This window comes from Bemisia tabaci, chromosome 3, assembly GCF_918797505.1.
Source record: "Bemisia tabaci chromosome 3, PGI_BMITA_v3".
NCBI lineage: Eukaryota > Metazoa > Arthropoda > Insecta > Hemiptera > Aleyrodidae > Bemisia > Bemisia tabaci.
Genome location: NC_092795.1, coordinates 47,744,151 through 47,764,484, shown reverse-complemented (window position 1 = coordinate 47,764,484; position 20,334 = coordinate 47,744,151). Strand labels below are relative to the sequence as shown.

At 41.5% G+C, this 20,334-nt stretch overlaps 1 protein-coding gene across 5 annotated transcripts in view; it reads left to right on the top strand.

Annotated features, from left to right (window-relative positions):
- Nucleotides 1-1,202: 1,202 nt before the first annotated feature.
- The window catches only part of beta-Spec (spectrin beta chain), a 113,953-nt gene continuing 94,821 nt past the window's right edge, over nt 1,203-20,334 (top strand). The window contains exon 1 of one of the 5 annotated variants that reach the window (XM_019041596.2): nt 1,203-1,582. The gene's annotated coding sequence lies outside the window, so the exon portion shown is untranslated. The remainder of the gene's footprint in view (nt 1,583-20,334) is intronic. The other 4 variants (XM_019041598.2, XM_019041600.2, XM_019041603.2 and 1 more) reach the window with 4 other exon arrangements.

Here is a 20,334-nt window from a genome sequence, read left to right as displayed (position 1 = left end):
TTTCTGTAAACTTTATGAGAGTTAGGTGATAAAAGTGTTAAAAAACTTTTAAAAGGTCCACTTTAATTTCTAAGATCTATAATATTGGGGGAAATGTTAAAGAACTCTCAAGAAAGCAGAAATTCTTCTAAAACTTTTTTACGTTTTCATCAGATTAAGTAGATTTTACTCTAAAAAATATTCATCATTTATTCAGATGCACATAGTCAAAATATGCTAGTCCAAGAGCCAGACGATATGTAGACAAAATCGTGACACAAGTTTTGACCGCTTGGATCCTGACACGGAAAATGGTCATCTCAAGAAAATTCTCAGTTCATCGCCTGATGTTCAATGTTCACACCAAATGTAAGGCACGTAAACGTAATTTGCAAAATGTTGTCGCGATTAAAGCGCCTTCACTTGGGCGTACACGCAATTTCAATTACGCTGTCGTGTTTATCACGTACTCCGTCTTCTGAAGGCGCTTTTTCGGTGTCCATCCGCATTGCTGTCGTGACTAATTTTAAGTCTAAAAATAAAATGATGACGAAGGTAAGTAAAATTCTTCAATTTAAAAAAAAAATTCCTTAAGAAAATTGAGAGTGCTGGTGCGGAAGAGAGAATTTTGGGTTTCTCGTCGCATTTATTTTGTATAGCATGATGAGCAGCTGTTCGGCAAAATATTGTTCAAAAAAGACTTATTTTTAAGTGCGAATTTGAGGAATATTTTAGATGAAATATTATGACTCAATCAATAAGGGCCCTCCACTGACCAGGACAATATTATTCTGAGAGCATCCTAATTTGTATCGTACAAGCAGAATCCCAAGTGAAAAGAAAAATCAAGAAAACTTTAATATTGGAATTTTTCCGTGTATCAAGTACCGTTCTGCAGCGCGACTTGCGTCTGCGGTCTTACACGAACGACAGACGGGAGGGGGAAGAGTGACCTTTGCGGAATTTAATGGGTTTCCTAAGGGCCAAATTTTTTTTTGGTAACCACCCCTCCCCTCGAATCTAAGAATCTGTAATCTATCGGAAGAAGATCTAGTGCGGTACGTAGAGGCAACGCCCTCCGTTCAAGCCCGTGCAATGCATTGCTATTGCAGAGCCGTATCCCGTTCCGTATCCGCGGCGACCGCGGCACGGACGGTAAAATATCATCGCTGCGTGCCAAGATTCATCCGCACGCTTTTCAGTTTCGTCCGCTCATTTTCGATTTAATTTCCACCATTTAACCCATATTAACAATTGAATTAATGTCAAAGTTCAAAACAAAAAGCTAAAGTTTTTCCATTTACTCGGAACGCACTTAATTTTGCGAGGAAAAGTAGCACTACTTTTCTGCGAAGCCGCGAGCTTTATCGAGCACCATTGAAGCAATGGGAAAATATCAATGAGCCTAGTCCAATACCGACCGTGTTCAGAGAAGTGTTTATGTTTCGTGTTTCGGTTCAGTGTGGGTGTTTATTTTCTAATTTATTAATTTTGTGAGTGACCAGTGATCTCGGTGTTTTGTGAAATACTTTGTGCACCTTTCCCTATGTTGTGCTGCAAAAAGTGACGTTTGCTCCGCACGGATATTTCTGAAATTTCGACCGTGAGTATCAATTGCCATTCTGTGCCTATCCCTGTGCTTTGATACGAGTCCTTGACCGGTTTTTTGAAGCACTCATGTATGTACTCAAATTGCTGCATCTGAAAATACGCCCGCAATTTGCCATTTTGCGGCAAGCGAGAGACTGCAGAGCAGAAAACCGTCAAGCTTTTCTTATCGCTATCACTTTAGCAGGTTGTTTGCTTTTCACCTGCCTTATCAATATCAGCACCCAACTCACTAATCTTGACCTGCATTTTCTCCAATTTCGGAGTTTTTAAATCAGCATGATCATTTGAAGTAATCTATTTAAGTTTCTTCCTTTGATTAATCTTATTTCCTTGACTGATACTGAGAGGAAATTTATTCGCCATCCTCAGTAGGTACTACATCGTTACTCTTGTAGCAACGTTAGCAAGTTATGACGATGATTCAAAATTTGAATGTTGTGTAAGCAGTATGAAGCAGTTCGATGTTGCATATTCTCAATCGTTTGAAAATAGAAAATCCTAAATTTCAATCAAACTGTGGTAGGTGAAGAAAGTCCGGAGAAACTTCATTCAGTAGGCATCTCAAATTTGACCTGATACAAATCGACTCTGCCACCCAGAGAAAAGGACTATGCATCGTAAAATAAATAGCGGATCAAACTCTTAAATTTTAGATCTCAAGAAAACCCTTGTATCTCGTGTTCCCTCTGGGTACATTGATAACATATAAATCTTAGACAATGCCCTGGAGGATTCCTCACAAGGTGATCTTATTATTTCACCACTGATCATTTCTCTGTCTCCTCCAAGAACTAGTATAACCTTTGCAGGAAGTAAGTTGACAACATGAATTGCATAGCACACATAGTCGGCTAGAGTCTATGCCAAATAAGTATACGCGGTTAGAGTCTACACCAAACAATAATTCGCACTTCTAGTATGCAACACATGATCAGCTCTCTTTAGTGTAGCATTGGAAGTCAACACAGAATCTAAACAACAGATCCTCTGTTTGACTTATTTGGTGTGGGCTCTATCAGGCACAGACACAACCTGACCTAACGGGAAGCGATATCCTGTTATGTGACAGAACGTATGTTCATTGTCTGCTTTTTCTTTTGAAAAGTTAATCTCAGCAAAACTATTTATGAGGATGTATTAGTAGCGATGTAAGAATAACTGCCTAATCTTTATGAATGAGTCAAGAGTGAGATAATTCCAGGTTTACCTGGAAAGAAGACAAAATCCACTTTACAACGCGAGTAGAAATCAATTCAGGTTACTACGATCAGGTAGATTTTTATGAATTCCCATTGATAGCATTGAAAGAGGTTAAACTATTGTTTGGAGAGCAGTATAAGTCAATGGCTAATCAGAATAGAGACCAACATGGGTCAATCCACGCCCAATTAGCCAGCCATGTCACCCACCGTCCCTGATCTTTCTTATTTATTTTTTTTATTCAGTGCACTATTCATCAAAGTATGAACTTTCAAGGCGGATAAAGAAAGGTGGTCGCATTTCGAGTTGAGCCACCATTTTAAAGCCTGTGATGCGCAGTGGGTACATGTTTTGCCATGCAACCAGGATGTACCCGAAACGTACCCGATGCCGTGTGATGTCAAGAGGGTACGAAATGCGACCACCATTCTTTATCCGCCTTGATGAACTTTGTCCAGATTACTTACACTGTGCTGAGATCAATTGTCTGCCCTAAATCTGGAGAAAGTCACTTCCTGTGAATGGCTTTTTTTGAAAAAAAAAAATTGCTTAAATATGCAATCATACAACAAAACTACTATCAATGTAAAAATTTGTGTTGAAACTCATTATTATGCGTAATATTCAGAAAAATTGACTAATACATTCCAGCTTACCTCTAAAAGGAGTCAGAATGGCTTGTAATTGTAGGTATGTGAAAACCTCATTTTTTCGATATAAACAAGGCTCAGCTAAAAATGACAGTAATTTTTTACTGCGTCTTTGTTTTAGATGTTCTTCAATGAAATCATTAAAACCACTATATTACTTGAAAAAAATACGATTTTTTCTTTAAAAAATACGCATTTTGTATATTTTTTTTCTAGTTAGTTGTCAATACTTCAAGTTTTCTCTTTACAGTCTTTTAGTGTATATTTTAAAGGACAGATTTCACTAAAGAACATACAAATCTGAGATGTGGCAAAAAAAAGTTACAGTCATTTTCAGCAAAGTCAGGTCTTTGCTGAAATGAGGTTTCACATACAATACAAGACACTCTGGCTCCTTGTACAGGTAAACTGGAATATTTTTATCAATTTTTCTGAATTTCACGTGTACAAATGATCCTTCTTATCTACAAATTTTAACGTTACCATGTACTTTCATTTTATGATCAAATTTTCTAGCAATTTTTTGCCAAAAAAGCCATTGACGGAAAGTGACGTTTACCAAAATTAGGGCAAAAACTGATCACAGCGAGTTCTTTACTTTCAGTTGACCTAGGCTAGTGAAGCATGGTCGAAAATTTTGATGAGTACCTAGGTAGTTTACCTTCAAAAAAAAAAGAAAAATTTCATCTGTAAAAAACGAACGAAAAAATTATGAAAGACCGAACATAAATGTGGTTAAAAATTTTAACTTCCACCGCCGCGCCGACCGCACTGTGTTGGCGCAATGCGTGAAGTATTCATGCAGTCTTGTAGGCGCTATGCGTTTCACGCCGACCGCTACTGACCACACTGTTTGGCGCAATGCGTGAAGTATTCATGCAGTCTTGCAGGCGCTATGCGTTTCCAGCCGACTGCTGCTGACCACAGTGTGTTTGACGCAATGCGTGAAGTATTCATGCAGTCTTGCAGGCGCTATGCGTTTTATGCTGACCGCTCCGTTCCAGGTTAAATTGCGTGTTTGGTTTCTCTCTTAACTCGACTAATTGAAGGCGTTGTCTCATGTATCACCGAGAGGCGACAAAATTAGAAATGACTACACTTTTACTCTGAGGAAATGAGAGATTTTGTCGTCTTTTCTCGTTTGTAATTTATTTTCTAAATCCGATTTTTTTTTCTCTCTTTTTTTGATACCTACATTCAAAAAGATTACAAAATTTGCCGCCCCCTACATTTGCCGCCATGGGCCGCGGCCCATGTGGCCACCCCCTTCATCCGGCCCTGGAAAAGGGAGTATTGTCTTGGAAATGAAGCGGGCTACGGTGCCTAATAATAAGTAGGCATGAGCTGCTTGAGAGTTGTCGTGGAGCCGGCCCCGGCACACAGCATCCGCACACCATGCTCACGGGAGGGCACAGCGTACCCGCTTACAAACCGTCATCGGTCGGTTCAGCTTGGGGGGGGGGGGGGGGGGGGGTGTCAAAGCCGGTCGGTCACGCCGCGGCCGCATCCGTGGAGGATATGATGTTCGGTTGGCGTCGCTTCGCAAGCCCGCTGATCCGATGGAAATGAAATGATTTTTGGATCTGGATCTCTTGTTACGGAGTCATGACTCTGCGGTGTTGTCACGTGTTCGTATCGCTTTTCCTCTTCGCCCTTGGCTGCAATACGAGGCATTTCTGCTCATTTGGCAATCTTCTAGCCCACCGAGCGTGAATCCGTGGTTGCAACCATCCCGGCCGCTGACCCTTGGGTCTCTTGGGTGCCGTTTCCAGGTGCTCCCGCGACTTTTATTTGTCTATTGCGTCAGAATCTGATCCTCGCTTGTGCGAAAGATGGTGCGGATGAGAGCCGCGAACGTAAAAATGGAGATGTTGCATGTGTGAGGAGTTTGCGATTTGACTGTTGATTCTCATGCAAAAGTTCGCAAGAAACACGATGGTGCCTCTGGTTTTTTATTATTATTTTAATAATAATTTTTTATTATTATTTTAATTATATAGAAAATTAACTCCCAAGCTCAAAAAAAGCTCTCAAGTTGAGGCTAAAATGGAGGGGATATCCCACGCTATCCTGAGAGTCCACCTCTACATCTAGACAAACTCTCCATGCAAAGATAGGGAGCAAATACATTGACAGGGCTGCCGTGATTTCAGTTTAAGAGTCCCCCAAATAAGGTGGCAGCCCTGTCAATGTATTTGCTCCCTATCTTTGCATGGAGAGTTTGTTTTGATGTAGAAGTGGACTTTCAGGGTAGGGTGGGATATCCCCTCCATTTTGGCCTCACTTTAAGGGCTTTTTTTAAGCTTGGGAGTTGATTTCAAAGAAAACCAGTGGCACCATCGTGTTTCTCGCGAACTTTTACTCAAGAATCAACAGTCAAATTGCAAATTCCTCACACATGCAACATCTCCATTCTCGGGTTTGCGGACCCTGCGCGAATCATCAAATCCGCCTCTCCTGAGGGAGATACCCAAATTCCTTTCAGAGGCAAAGCAAAACTGGAAAAAAGTCAAGAATGATGACACTCAGTCCTTGTTTTTTGTTGCTTTTCGCGCTGCGCTAGCGAGGGTGGCAAGGTCGAGTCATCGTCGCATTGTGACGCGCCTTCAATCAAATTGGCGGCAATATGCTTACACTCGTGGTAGAATAGTTATCTCGTTACGCCTGCCGTGAACGAATTCAACTATAGCCATGGTTGTACGCGAAAAGTAGCGTATTTATTTCCGATTGCAACGTTGCACGGCTGTACCACTGCTTTATTCTTCTGCTTAATTGTCATGCTTTAGTTTTTCTGAAAAGTTCACTACAACATTCCTGTATCATTACGAATAAAATCACAGGGAATTTCCCCGCGATATTTTCATTATTTTATTCCATTTCTTTTTTTTAACTGAAAAAAAAATTAGATTTTGTCCGAGTTTATATTTAAATCGTCGCAATTGAGGTACATATTTTTCTATATATTATGTTAAAAACGGGGCAGAGAGTGGCGGCAACTTCAGCGGCGTTCAAGCCAGGGTGAATAGCACGGTCTAGCCATGCCATCGTCGTAGTGTGACGCGCCTTCAATCCAGCTGGATGCAATATACTTACACCCGTGATCGAATAGTTATCTCGTTACGCCTGCCGTGAATGAATTCAAATATCAATGACTGCACGCGAAAAATAGCGCATTTCTCTCCGATTGCAACGTCACACGCCTCTATTTATGTTTTATTTTTTTTATAATATTTTTAAAAAGCTACCCACAGCTTTTCGAAAATTTTCTGGAAATTTTCCCAATGCATTTTAAATTCTTGCGTAATTTTGTATGTTTTTACAAAACCGCTGGAAAAATTGAGTATATTTTCAATGTTGACAGAACCTAGCACAAGAATTTTTTATGTTTTTTTTGAAAATCAGAAAATTTAGGAATTCATTATGCACTGGCCAAAAAAAAACACATGGGATCTAGAGTCCAGACTCTTAAAAACATCGACAAGAAAAAAAACTCTTGGTTCAATCAGAATCTAGCTTAAATCAAGAACCAAGCCTCTTAATTTAAGCGGATTTCGTTTTGATTCAAGCAAAAATCCGATTGAATCAAGAGTATTTTTTCTTGTCAATTTTTTCAAGGGTCTGGACTCTAGGTCCTTTGTGTTTTTTTTTCCGATGTGTAGACGAGGCCGTTGGTGCTTTCGCGCATGAATTTCTGTTCATATCGCAAACACATCAATGCTCCCGGGCAAGTCGAAAGCTCTCTTGGTCCTGAATGCGTAGTCGTAAATGAGGAAAGGAAAGCAGAGCCTCGCGGAGCAAATGGATCGGGAGGCAAGGCTGCCGTGTTTTAGGAAAAACGCCGCATGAGAATTCGGATGTCGCCAAGTTTCCTCACACTAAATAGATTTTTAAGCGGAAAGTTTCAAATATTTTTCCCTCAAATTTTTAGACACTGCACATCAAAATTTGGTTTAAACTCTACGAATTTTTTTTTAAAAAAAATACCCATTAATTTTTTAAAAACGTCAACAATTATCAGAGGAGATTGTGCAACATCTAAAGTCTCATACTGCGTTTTTCCATAGGAAGGTAGAAGGGCAGAAGGATCCATTCGTCATGGCGCTCGGCCCGAATACAAGCCCGTGATGCTCAGTGGCGTGGCGTGCTTTGCGATGTATCGATTGATCTGCCGTTTAAACCCTAAAAAAAGGATCGATAAACAGCGTGTTTGCAACGAACACCCTAATAATCGATCTTTTACCATAGCTTCAAATGGGGAAATATCGATAATCGATCATTCACGCCTCGCCCCTGGTGATGCTGCGTTACGTCACGTGGACTCCACAACGCTGCTCGTCACACTCATCAGTCATCAGTAACAAAGACGGGTGCATGCAACCAACTCAGCGTTGCCAATTTTACGTTTTGAAATTGATGTCCTTCGGGGACTGCACAGGAGCGGAAAGCATCCGATGCGATAATCGAATGGTCATCTTCTGACGGTCATGGTGAACGCTACCGCGGCCTTATTGAAAAGCGGCCTTCGCACAGTGGATCGAGTCAATTAAAGAAGTCGGACATGAAATTTTTGACTTTAACTGCAAATTTCAATGTTTATCTCGTCACATTTTAGATTTCAAGGGGTCCTTAAAGAAGATAATTTTACGAGGAAATCAATTTTACCACTTTTAGAACCTCAAATCTTTGTATAAACGGAATTATAAGTGTTTAAAGTTTCCAAATTTTGTCCGACCTCCCCTATTGGCTCGATCCACTGTGCGTCGGTGGTGGCTGACAGGTCAGGAGCAGGCTGAATTTTTCCAATCGCAATCGGAATTTCAGGCGCATCCTCGAGTAGGTCAATAGTTTTGGGTTTAATTCATTTTTTCTTCAAGTAAGGAAACGATATCCAGTAACTAGAACAACCGTGATTCATCAGGGAATGAAAGTTATCCAGGAGAATCATGGAGCTTGTTAGGGAATTTATGTGAACGACCGGGAAATTCTTTTCTTTTCGCACTTACCTAGATCGTATTTTTTTCAAAGCAAGTTGGTCAATATTCAGATGTTAAACTCCGGAGATTTATTAAATTTTTCTCAAGAAAATTCTGGAGAAGTAAGGAAAATGTTGATTTCTGGGAATGAGCTCCTGAAAATCAGGGAATAAGCATGGTCAACAATTCTAGACACCGTGGCGTAACTGGCCTCCCAAAATTGGGTTTCCAGGCCCAATGAATGATTCCTAAAATTTTAAGGGAAGTGACAACATTGATAACGACCAGTCACATGAATGGAGAATATCCCTGTTTACCATCAGCGCTAATTTTAACTCAATTTTTTATTGGCTTATGGCCGTAGGGCACATAAATTGCAGGACGTTTGCATAGCTCGCGAGATTTCATGTCAATATCAGGAGCACGGAAGCAGGCACCTGCAGGGTATTCGCACGTGCTGCGAAACCTTTGATTATGACCTTGCTCCTCGCACGAAAAACGCCGTATGAACCTTTAAGCGTTGCCAAATTCCCTCTAAAAATAGGAATTTACTGGAGAAGTAGTAATTATTTTTCCTTCAAATTTCCAGACTATTTAGTTTGCATTTTAATCTAAAATATCTGAAAATTTAAAGAAAAATATGCATAAATTTCATCATAAATACCTGTTTTATCCGGGGAAATTTGGCAACTCTAGAATGTTCATACGGCGTTCTTCCTTAGCACGGCAGAATAGCCTGTTCAGCAATTACAGGAATTTTGGGTTTTATACGGTGATCGCTGGGGAGCATGCAGTGTACGGTAGAGTACCTTTATAGACAGAGTATGGCCATTTCTGTTCCAGTTTTTCATTGGTCGCGTGAAAATAGGCTGACACGATGTTCTTAGGGCCGTAAATAAACAAACAAGATGGCTGTTATCAGCAAGCAAGATTGAGGTTATGCACATCTTACATCCTCCTGTGATAAAGGTGAAAGGCGATTTAACAATGTTTTCATGTGTTTTTCGTGTGTTATTCGTAGACATGCTAGTTTAAATTGTTACTGCCGCATAATTGAATTTTTTGTCAAATTTAGCTTCTTATCGATGTTACGGTGAGCCGCCATTTTGTTTGTTTATTTACGGCCCTAAGAGCATCATGAAGCCTAAAAACTCGTTGACCAATCAAAAAGCGGAACAGTTTTCCTGTAGTAAAAAGATACGAATGGCCATACTCTGTCTATAAAGGTACTCTAGTGTACGGCTTCTGCTTCGGAGGTTAAGTTTACTCTTGCCTCGGACCTGTAGCAAGAATAACCCCCGCAAGTTGGCGTGATTGCGAAACAGAAGCCCGTATACGACAAGCTGCAACCCTTTTGATGAAATCCCGAGACCGTGAATTCTTTTGATCGCACTTTTGCCGGATTGGAAGTCATTAAAAAATCTAATGTAGAGAAACGTCAGCTTGTACGGTGGGTAAAAACGTGTGATATTAGATAAAAAAAAAACATAGAAAGTTTTTTTATCTTCTTTTTTTCGACTAAAGTCTCACTGCATTTCTCTTCTAAGAAAGCCGGAACAGCCAGTCAAAACAAGTATACCTGTTTAAAGCTACAGAATCAGAGATCTTCAGACACCTAGAGTTACATTTTCCAACTGTTTATTCCTTATTTTTTTTGTTCAATTTGTATTCATTATTTTAGACATCGCTTTGCATTTTTTTTAGATTTTACCTGTCAATTCTTTGTGCCTTGATTCTCAAGTTCTCCAGTTTTAGATTTCTCGGTAAATGTTTCTCACATGATCCTAATCTCGAAATAAGATCATATTCTGTGAGAAGAGCTCAATAGGCCATTAAAGCTGTTCTATTTTAAATTTCCGGAGCCGTAACTTCTTTTTCGGTACTCATCAGGAACACGATGTTTCAGTTTAGTTGAAGGGATCCTGATGCTAAATGTCAGGTCGAAGAAGTCTGAATGAACGCTAATGAGTTTCACGAAAAGGGTAGTCACAAAGCAGTGGCGTGGCGTGCTTTGCGATATATCGATTGTTATGCCATTTAAACTTATGGTAAAGAATCGATAAACAGGGTGTTCGCAGCGAACACCTTAATAATCGATTCTTTACCACAGGTTTAAATGGCATAACAATCGATACATCGCAATTCAGGCCACGCCACTGGTCACAAAGTTTCGCAACGAGTAGCACAAGTCTCCTCCACGATTAAGAATACGAGAATCTCATAATTTTTTTAAGATTGGCAGCGTTGTAGCGATCAGTGCACTTATTTTTAACCTGTGACATCAGCACGTCAGTTCCATCAGCCGGCTCTGTTCTCGTCGCTTGGCTGCCAAAAAGGCGTAACGACATCTTAGAGATGAGCCCGAGGAAGCATTGAGTTTTATGGCCCATAGGGTTCATCGTGAAGTATGGTCACGTTCTTTTATCAGGAATGCGACGTTCTGTCTCTGCAGCGCCTCCCATGTACACAACCGCGGTTTGGTTGCGGTTGAGGACCGTGAAAGAAGAGGAATCACCATCCCGCGTTTCGTTTGAGAGTTCGCCGCTCGAATGTCTCTTGAATGGAAGAAATTAAACGGATTACCATAGAGGAATCTGGGTCAGGTTGTATGCAAAACACGGCAGCGTGAGGCATATTGTGGCGTCATCCAGCGTCATCAATTTAATTGTATGAAGCCCTCCCGGAAGGATCTTGTATATTCTTGAAATAATTATCGGAGGAAACAATATGCTGATAATTTCCCAGTAAATCGCTGTTCCGGCGAAAACAATCAGTCAGATAGCAAGTTCTTCTAAGTAAAACTAGACCACCCACTCTATTCTCATATTGGGTCAGCTATGCGTGTTGTAGAATCGTGTGCTAACAGTTCAGTACTACAAATTAGAAAAACAAAAATAAAGAAGAAAAAATGAACAAAAGAAATGACAGTAATATACTGTTTGTCTCTTGTTTAACCGCAAAGTTGGTAAGGAAAATTTCGCTCTTTGAAAAACATGACAGTGCTAAAATGTATTACCAATAGTAGAGACTTGGATAGAAAACAGAGCTAGCATCATAACAAAAGCCTACCAGAATTCATCACGACAATTTCGTCGTCGCAATTAAAATTTCCCCGGTGAAATTAATTGACTCCTGACGTGATTAATTTTTTTTTCCGTGAGTTAAAAAACTTTCAATTAAAAGAAGGAAGCGTTTTCTCTATGTTTCTTTAAGGTATAAACTTAAGCGGTATAACTTAAGCGGTCCCGTAAAACGCGCAACTTCTACCGGCTCACTCGCTCTTGCGTGTGAGATATTTTTCACCGCCGAACTTGGCAGCGTTGCGAGAACTCTGACCTTTTTCCGCTTCAGTTTTTCGTATTACAGCAAGGCGCCGCGCGTTGCATTTCGCGAAAATCTAGAAGATTAACGTAACGTTATCACATGCTTTTAACGCAATGACTTCATTAATTGAAGTGTGATGCACTATCCATCAAGTTCCGAGCAGTGTTAAAAGGGTCTAGGGTTCGCACTTCGCGCATTCGCGCGGCTTTGAAAAGTCCTTGAGCACTCTTTAATTTTGTTTCAGCATTTCAAATTATTGAGCGGCGCACTCGATAAATCGGGAAAGTCGGAAAAGCATTTGAAATTTTAGAATTTCGAGGCATATTTTCGAGGAATTTTTGAAATAATCTTTTGTCCTCGGCACTCAACCAAATCTCGGCTCACCCTGGTCTAGCATGAGCTTTGAGTGTTCCGTAGATGTGTGCCCTTTTTACACGGTCAACTCGGAAGTCAACTCTTCGAACTATGGACATGTCCTCAAATGACTTTGAAGACCGTGTTCCCAAGTCCTAAAAAGCCCTGGCGGTTTTCAGCTGCATCGTCTAGTTGAAAACTCGCCAAGAGCCTTGTTAAGTTGTTCCTATATTTCATATTTCTCTGTTATTTTCATGGGGGAGGGAGAGGGGAGGTCGTATCGAAAAAATCGGCATAAACTACCCTTATTTCTCAGAATGCAGTTTCCGGGGGTAGTAGTGCCGCACAGTGAACCGAGTCAATAGGAGAAATCGGACGAAAACTGGAAACTTTAAAAGCTTATATTTCCGAAAATATGGAACAAAAAAGTTTCAAAGTGGTTCCATTGGTTTTTTCGTAAAATTTCCTGTCAGAAATACCCCTTAAAATTGAATTAGTGATGAAATAAACATCAAAATGTCAAATTTTAGTCAAAAATTTCGTGTCCTACCACTTCTTCTAGCTCGATCCACTGTGTGCTAGCCCATTTCACCGAAATCGAGTTTGCACTTATTTTTGAAGTTCAAGTCACGGAAAGTCTGGAAGTCGCTTAAAGGTCAAGGAATACAAACAGAGCCCGAGCTCAAGACTTCTTAATCAATACGAAAGTTTAATCCAAGCGTGACGCGTAAGGGTGGAACTGTGACGCTGCAGCAGCTGGTAAAAAACGGCACAACGCGATGACGAAGGTAGAACGAATACCCGAGTGATAAAATTTTCCGAATTCTCTAGTATCGTTTTTTACAATTTTTCAAGTGATCAAACGCTATCGTAATAATCAGGGATTTAAAATAAGGACGTTTGATCGATATTATGCCCTGGACTAGAATAAAGTAGAGCTTATCTAAGCTCAAATGGAAGTCTCTCTCCTATCTCAGTATATAATAAGACATTGGATACAATTTCGAATCGAGCTTTTTTTGTGGAACAGCTTTCTTCAGAGCGAGCGGTGGGGTTTTATCGATCGGACTGAAGACCTCTCGTTAGACGTCGGTCAAGCGATAGTTTTTGGCAGACTACAGACTTACAAGTGTTTTACGGCCTTTTGCATTGTTCTTGGTGTTCCATTGTCTCTAGTCCATAAAGAGTGGATGAAAAAAAAATTCAACACCAGGATCTCAGCGAAACCTCCCCGGGGCGTGTCGGATTTGAGAGCACTCCGAGTTTCCCCGCATAAGTAGTTCAGGTACAAGGAAATACAATCCGCATCCGAAAATAAGAAATAAAATCGGAATTTGGCCTCATATAGATGTCTAAATTTTTTAACTCTCGTTCAAAATAAAATTTCGCGATGGAGATATTATATCGGTAGATTAAGTGGAAAAATGCATGTCTTCGATTATGCGATGGTGCAAACATCCGCTTTTGTTGCACCCTGTTGCACCTTATCTCCAAAGATGCAACCAAACATTTTTCCCCGGAATTTTTTGTGAATTTGTCTCCCTCGTTCAATATAGTATTTCAACAGGATATTTTGGCTCGTTTTCCTTCGAAAAATGAAACAAAAGTGAACATTCAAAAACAATTCAATGTAGTATTTTTCGATTTTAACCATCGATTGTAGGAGAATCGAGCAATTTAAGTACTGTTAAAAAAATGTCAGAACCAATAGTGACCGATATCAGGACGTAGGTATTACTTTCGATCTCTATAAAAGTGTCAAAATTTACTTACAGCAGACTCTGGATTATTCGGCTTCGTATTATCCGGATCGATTTTGCAACCATGTAACTACGTACGCATTCCGATAAGTGAGCGGATCCGCGAAGAAGCGGTCGCAAAGCATATTGGCGCTTGCAAGGCTGAAGGAATACTTCACGCATTGCGCCAAACAGTGAGGTCGGCGTGGAACGCATTAGCGCCTACTAGATTGCATAAATACTTCTCGCATTACGCCAAACGCAGTGCAGTCGTTTAGTTAGCCTAAAACGCACACTAGCGGCTACAAGACTGCATGGATACTTCACGCATTGCGCGCTTTAATCGTTGTATTGTAATTTATCTTTGTCGGCTACCATTCAGAATCTCTATTGAGTCGTTCAGTTTGGCGTTAACGTTTTAAATTCGTGTTGGTATGCACATGATGTATACATAATAAGAATACTGTGGTGTTGGTTGGTGGTGTTTGTGTTTACTATTATTATCCGGATTTCTTTTTCATCCGGATCGGCCCGGCACCAATTAATCCGGATAATCCAGAGTCTACTGTACAAATAATTTCAAACACGTCTTAAGTGTTTCAAGAACGCTTACACAGTCTTCTTTACTGATTTCACTTTATAATCCGCCCAATTCGAGTAGCCCGTCAAATGGACTGCATTTTGCAATTTGGAGCTATACATTTTGGCTCATCCGAAAAAACACTTATGTGCATAGGGAAACTAATGGCACGTATGTTGTTTTTAAACCGGACCGGAATTTACAGTTCCAATCGCAAAATGTAGTCCAAATGTTCCACAGAAGTCGCCGCTCCTCTGACGTAAGGGCGTAACTCGATTTCCGCATAGGCCCCAGAAAGCATGAATTCATACGTGAAACAGGGCTCACGTTGAAATTGAGGCATGCTCTTATGTCAGAGGGGCGTCGAAGTGTGCAAATCGCGACAAGGGAAGATGTCTCCGGAAGAAATCGGGAAAGAGGTCAGCCGAAGTGAAAGCAATAAAACGCGAGGAGAAATTTTATTTTATTTTGGCCGCTCGTGCACCCACCCAGACGCGTTATGATAACGATAATAACGCTAACGCTGGCGTAAATTTAGATTACCGGAGCCGCTGTCGTGAAGCCACCCGAAAGTGCGTTTTTTACGATGCAGTCTAAGTGATATGCAAATCTCCAGGCGCACGCGCGTCCTAAGCTGCTCCGGAGATCGAAAGCGTTTATTGATCTCGCTCGAGGCTACATTTGTGGAGCAAGGAGGTTATGAAAAAATGCTGTATCAGAACCAGCGTGCGCGAATAAAAAGTAGTATAGTACTCAGCTAGGTGATCGTATTTAAAACAAAAACGCCTGAATCTTTAGTCGTGTAAAAACTAGGTTTAAAGTAAATGGAATAATGTTGAGTGGAGGTTTAGTGGCTACGCAATTCTTGCGCGTTAATCGATGTTGTTATGTTCAATGATTCTGAAGACCAAGAGAGAACATCAATCAACCTCTAGGCGACAGGTCGAGAACAGGTGGTTGCTGGCCATCAAGAAAACCGGAAAGGTCAGGGAAAGTCAGGGAATTCGCAAGAAAAGTGAAGGAATTTTGAGAGCTGCGTTTAGCAAGAGTGAGTGTAATTTATAGGCCAAAACATCAAAGCGGAAGTTGTATTTAGGGAAAGTAAGGGAATCCGAAAATTTTGGAGTTAGGGAAAGGCAAAAATAGTCAGAGAAAGTCAGGGAGTTTGAAAATGACGAAATTATGGCAACCTGAAACTTTTACTCTCGGGGATTAACATAATCTTAATGATATCATAACTTGTGAGACTGCAATAGCCATCTACCTTTATGTTGGCTGTTCGTGTTCGCTACCTCTTTGTTGGCTGATGAGGTTTGGGTAGTGCAGTGCGCCGAACAAGTTTACCCAAACACCGGCTTGTTTGCTGAACGCACGTTCGACACTTCGCTCAGCGGTTAACAAAGAGGTTGGTCAATAGTTGAATGTTGAAGTCCCGGGAGTAAAATGCTTCCATCATTGCCGAGATATCAGTGAAGAGTCTCTTTAACCCTAAATGGGTCCAGTGTAAACAAACACACAACGTCAAGTCGGAATTATTTCTTATGTATTAATGGTGTTAGTTGATAATGCATTTGTTATTAATAAATAACAAATCACTTCATCTCTCATCGAACACCAGAAAGCTCGTTCACGAAATAAAATCAAGCACCCATTAACACGACCGCGAGGCTGTTTTTTGTTTACATTAGAACCACCGAACAGCGATATTTATCGAACGACCCAACCATCAGATTGATCCATCGGAGAAGGGATCAATCGCCAATTATTTTGTGCCATCGAGAGTAAATGGCTTGATAAAATTTATAAAAACAAAACGAACCTAATAATGTCAAACACATGAAGAAATCCAGCCTTTTGACGTCAGCACCGGACCAGGGGTGCAAATTGTTCCAGGTCTCTGCAACTTGTACAACGCGCTGGGTTTTTGCTAATAGGTCATAACAAAGCGCTGATCAAAATTGTGTGCAATTTTTGGATATCTCTAGGATGTATGCCAAAGGCACATTATCTCTCATGTGTTAAAAATCTGGAAACCATCAAAAAAAAAGAAAAAAAGGGGAAAAAATCAAACAAAATCAATAACAATTAGTACCAATAAAATAAAACTCCGCCTCCACAATTTTTAGGGCACTACCAAAATTTTGTCGCGACCGGGCCACCGAGAACAAGGATCCCTAAGCACCAGACTCCCGGCAACGATTAGAAAGGTTCCTTGGAATTAAATCAAATGCGCCATAAAGCTAATCTTCTCTGTACATGACATTTTCAATGTAAGGAATCCTGGCCACCCGAGTATAGGAGGCACACTGGAAAAAAAAAAAAAAAAAAAACACATTGGATCTAGAGTCCAGACTGTTAAACATATCGACAAGAAAAAGTACTCTTGATTCAATCAGAATCAATCTGAAATCAAGAACCAAGCCTCTTAATTTAAGCGGATTTCGTTTTGATTCAAGCAAAAATCCGATCGAATCAAGAATAATTTTTCTTGCCAATGTTTCCAAGAGTCTGGACTCTAGATCCAATGTGTTTTTTTTTTTTTTTCCAGTGCATGTTACAGTGCTGGAGGAAAGGAGCCATCAAACTCCTAGATTCGCGAATAAAGTTGAGCGAGGTTGTGTTCCCCTCCCGTGATCCATTCCGTTGCGACATTCCTATTCCGAGCACCTCGCCAAAATTCGGCGAGTCGCCGAATTCCGCTGGCACCAGACCGGGCCGGACAACGAAAAACGGGCTATTCCAGCCGGGGTCCGAGAGGGACCTTGGACACGGGCGTCATAAACCCAGATCCGGCGGCCGGTGCCATAAAGCGAAGTAACTCCGCGGCCCGTGCCCGGTGGAGTCCCATTGTTGCGGCGCAATGGGCCATGGGCCGCGGACCGCGAATGATTGCGCTAACCCCCCTCCGCACCCCCCGGCCGCGGCCCGTCACGCCCGGTCGATAAGTAGGTGGCCCGAGGCGCCCCCGACAGGGCGACAGGGCTCCTTCGCACGCAACAGCCCAGGTGAGGGTGCCAGGATTAGGGGCACCCCGACCGACTTCCTCCTCTGATTGCGTTTGCTTTTCTGGCGCCGAGAGCGACGCTCCGGGAATTGGGGAGGGTTGCCACTTTTGGAGGAACCTGGAAACTCTGGAAAGCTCGGGGATTGGACGTGGTGTGGAACCCTAAAGCTCTGTGTCTATTCTTTAAAATGGAACCTCGAAGTGAAGAAAGTGGCCAATCATGTTCGACTTTGAGCCACTTTGAGCTTCCATTTTAACAAGTGCAGGCAGCGCTTGAAAGAGATTTAACCAGGGTAAGCCGGAAATTAGGAATTTCCTGCAAAACTAAGGAAAAACATGTTATTTATTGCTTATCATCAGTGTGCGAATTTTTCTTGACCACGACCAAATTGTGGAAGTGCCCTAGAAATTGTAAAGGACTGAGAGGATTTTTTTTTTTTTTTTTTTTTTTTTTTTTTTTTTTTTTTTTTTAAATACATTTAGGTATCTATTATTTTTTTTCAAAGCGGATTCCAGATTTTAAACTCTCGTGAAATAATGAAACTTAGGCACATATCCTAAAATTATACGAGCATTTAAAAAAATTTCGATTAGCACATTGTGTTGACCATTTGGCGACAACCCAGCTCGTTGCAGAAAATTGCGGAGGATCTAGAACAATAATTTGTTCCCTGCTCATACATTCTCTACCGAAAGCCACTCACTTCATGTACCTGGGAACCCACGCATGTGTGAGGGTTTTACAATTTCAGTACCTCATTTCTTCAATAATCAAGAGCTTATGGAAAAGTTCCTCAGGGAAAGCTCTAGGAGTTTGAAAGTTGGGAGCAAGTGGCAACCCTGTTGGGTTCCTAGCGATCCATCCTTTTCATCACTTTTTAGTTTGCTTCGTTCGGAGCTGTAAGGTGGGGGTGATCGCTGCTTTTAAGGGGTTGCTCGCCCGTGGAAGCGAGGAACCTTACCGCGGTTTGTGAGGTCACGCAGCCAGATACCCAACCGCCCCCTAGCGTGTGACGATATTTATGAACCGCCCTGAATGGTTACGATGCCGAGACGACGCGACGTGGGGTGACTCTTCCGGTGCAACAAATCGTTGTGGTCGTATTCTGCCGTGCTAGGAAAAAACGCCGTATGAACCTTCAAGCGTTGCCAAATTTCCTCTGTTAAAACAAAAATTTCCTGGTAAACTCATGAATATTTTTCTTCCAATTTTTCAGATAATTTTGTACGCAATTTCACCTAAAGCTCCTGAAAATTTCCAACAAAAATATTCATAACTTTCCTAAAAAATAAACATTTTATCGAAGGAAATTTGGCAACTCTCGAATGTTCATACGGCGTTCTTCCTTAGCACGCCAGTATTAATATCGCTCGTAAACTTCTATGTAGTAAGGCTTTTGCCTGCTTTCAATGAGAAGAATGTAGGTAATCGTCTGTTCACCCCCACTGTTGCACATTTCTCAAGGTCGTTCTCAGGAGAACGTAAATTTCTCAATGCCAACGTAATTATTGGTTATTACTAAACTAATGAGCTCAAATCTACCTAATTTTTAATATTTATAATCAGTTCATCAATTTAATCTCCTACCTGTTATAAGGGAAGCGGAGAAGCCGCGTAACTGTCTTACTGTCACTGTCCCTTTACAAGCATTCGTAGAGACGTTTTATCCATGAATTGGACGACATTTTGCGATTAGGAACTACGATATCTGGCTCATGTGTAAAAACACTTTTGTGCACAGGGAAACTAATGGCACGTACGTTGTTTCTAATCTGAGCCAGACATTGTAGTTCCTAATTGTCAAATAGTAGTTCAATTGAGTTGCGTTCAGATTTCTCACTCCTCTCCTTCTCTCACCTTCGACGTATTCGCCTCCTAACGAATCTCACCCTCCCCCGAAATTTAAGGAGAAAAGACTCCCACGAAACAGTCTTTCCCGCATCTCTGTTACCGCACTAATTATTAAACTTTAGGAGTTTTCGCCCTTATGTCTCCAGCGAAGCTTGACCTCGTCCCCCTTCATCAGGCACTTATTTAGCATTCCAAAGTCCCCTAGTCCCCGTAGGCGTCCGACCAAATTCATCAGACTACGGACTTTAAAATCTCCCAAGGACCTATCTGCATCCGATTTAAACGGTATCATTTTTAAAAAGAAAAAAGAATGAGCAGCGAGTTTTTATAAGCTCAGTGCAAACACGGACCGTGAACTTGGCGAAAAGCTCGGGTCTCCGCGTCCGTCTCGCCGAGCATAGTCAGCGGGCACTTACCCGGGCACCGGCAGACGACCCTTGAACTTCCCGGCGAAGACGGGGAGGATCAGAAAGCAAACAAGTGACCAGCCCATGGGTATTTCATTTTTAATGAGCAGCCCCATTCGTCACTGGTCATTCACTCGGAAACGAAAGCGAAAGTCGGCGCAAGATGAATGCGGGGCCGCTTTCCTCGCTCCCTCCCTCCCGCGTTTACGTTTATCGATTCGGCTTTCCCTTTCTCGCTCCCGCCCTCGAGCTTTTTCCGCGCACTAACCTACCCCATCCCGAGAGGGGGGTGAGTTCTCGTCGCCGCGCGAGAGCCTACCGCTCGCGGCGCCGTGTCGGAATCTTCTTATCGGGAGGGGATTCCGCCCTGCGTCAAAACCGCGGATCTGCGTAAGCTCGCTTTTGAAGTTGGGTGCTTTTTCCCGGGCCGCGTCGAGCTGTGTCGCTTTCAATACTGCCGTGCCAAGGAAGAACGCCGCATGAACATTCGAGAGTTGCCAAATTTCCCTTGTTAAAAGACGTAATTTTGACAACATTTATGCATATTTTTCCTCGAAATTTTCAGATATTGTAGATTGAATTGCGCACAAAACTGTCTGAAATTTTTGGAAACAAATATTCACTATTTTCCCAGTAAATTCGGTTTCTATCGAAACAAACT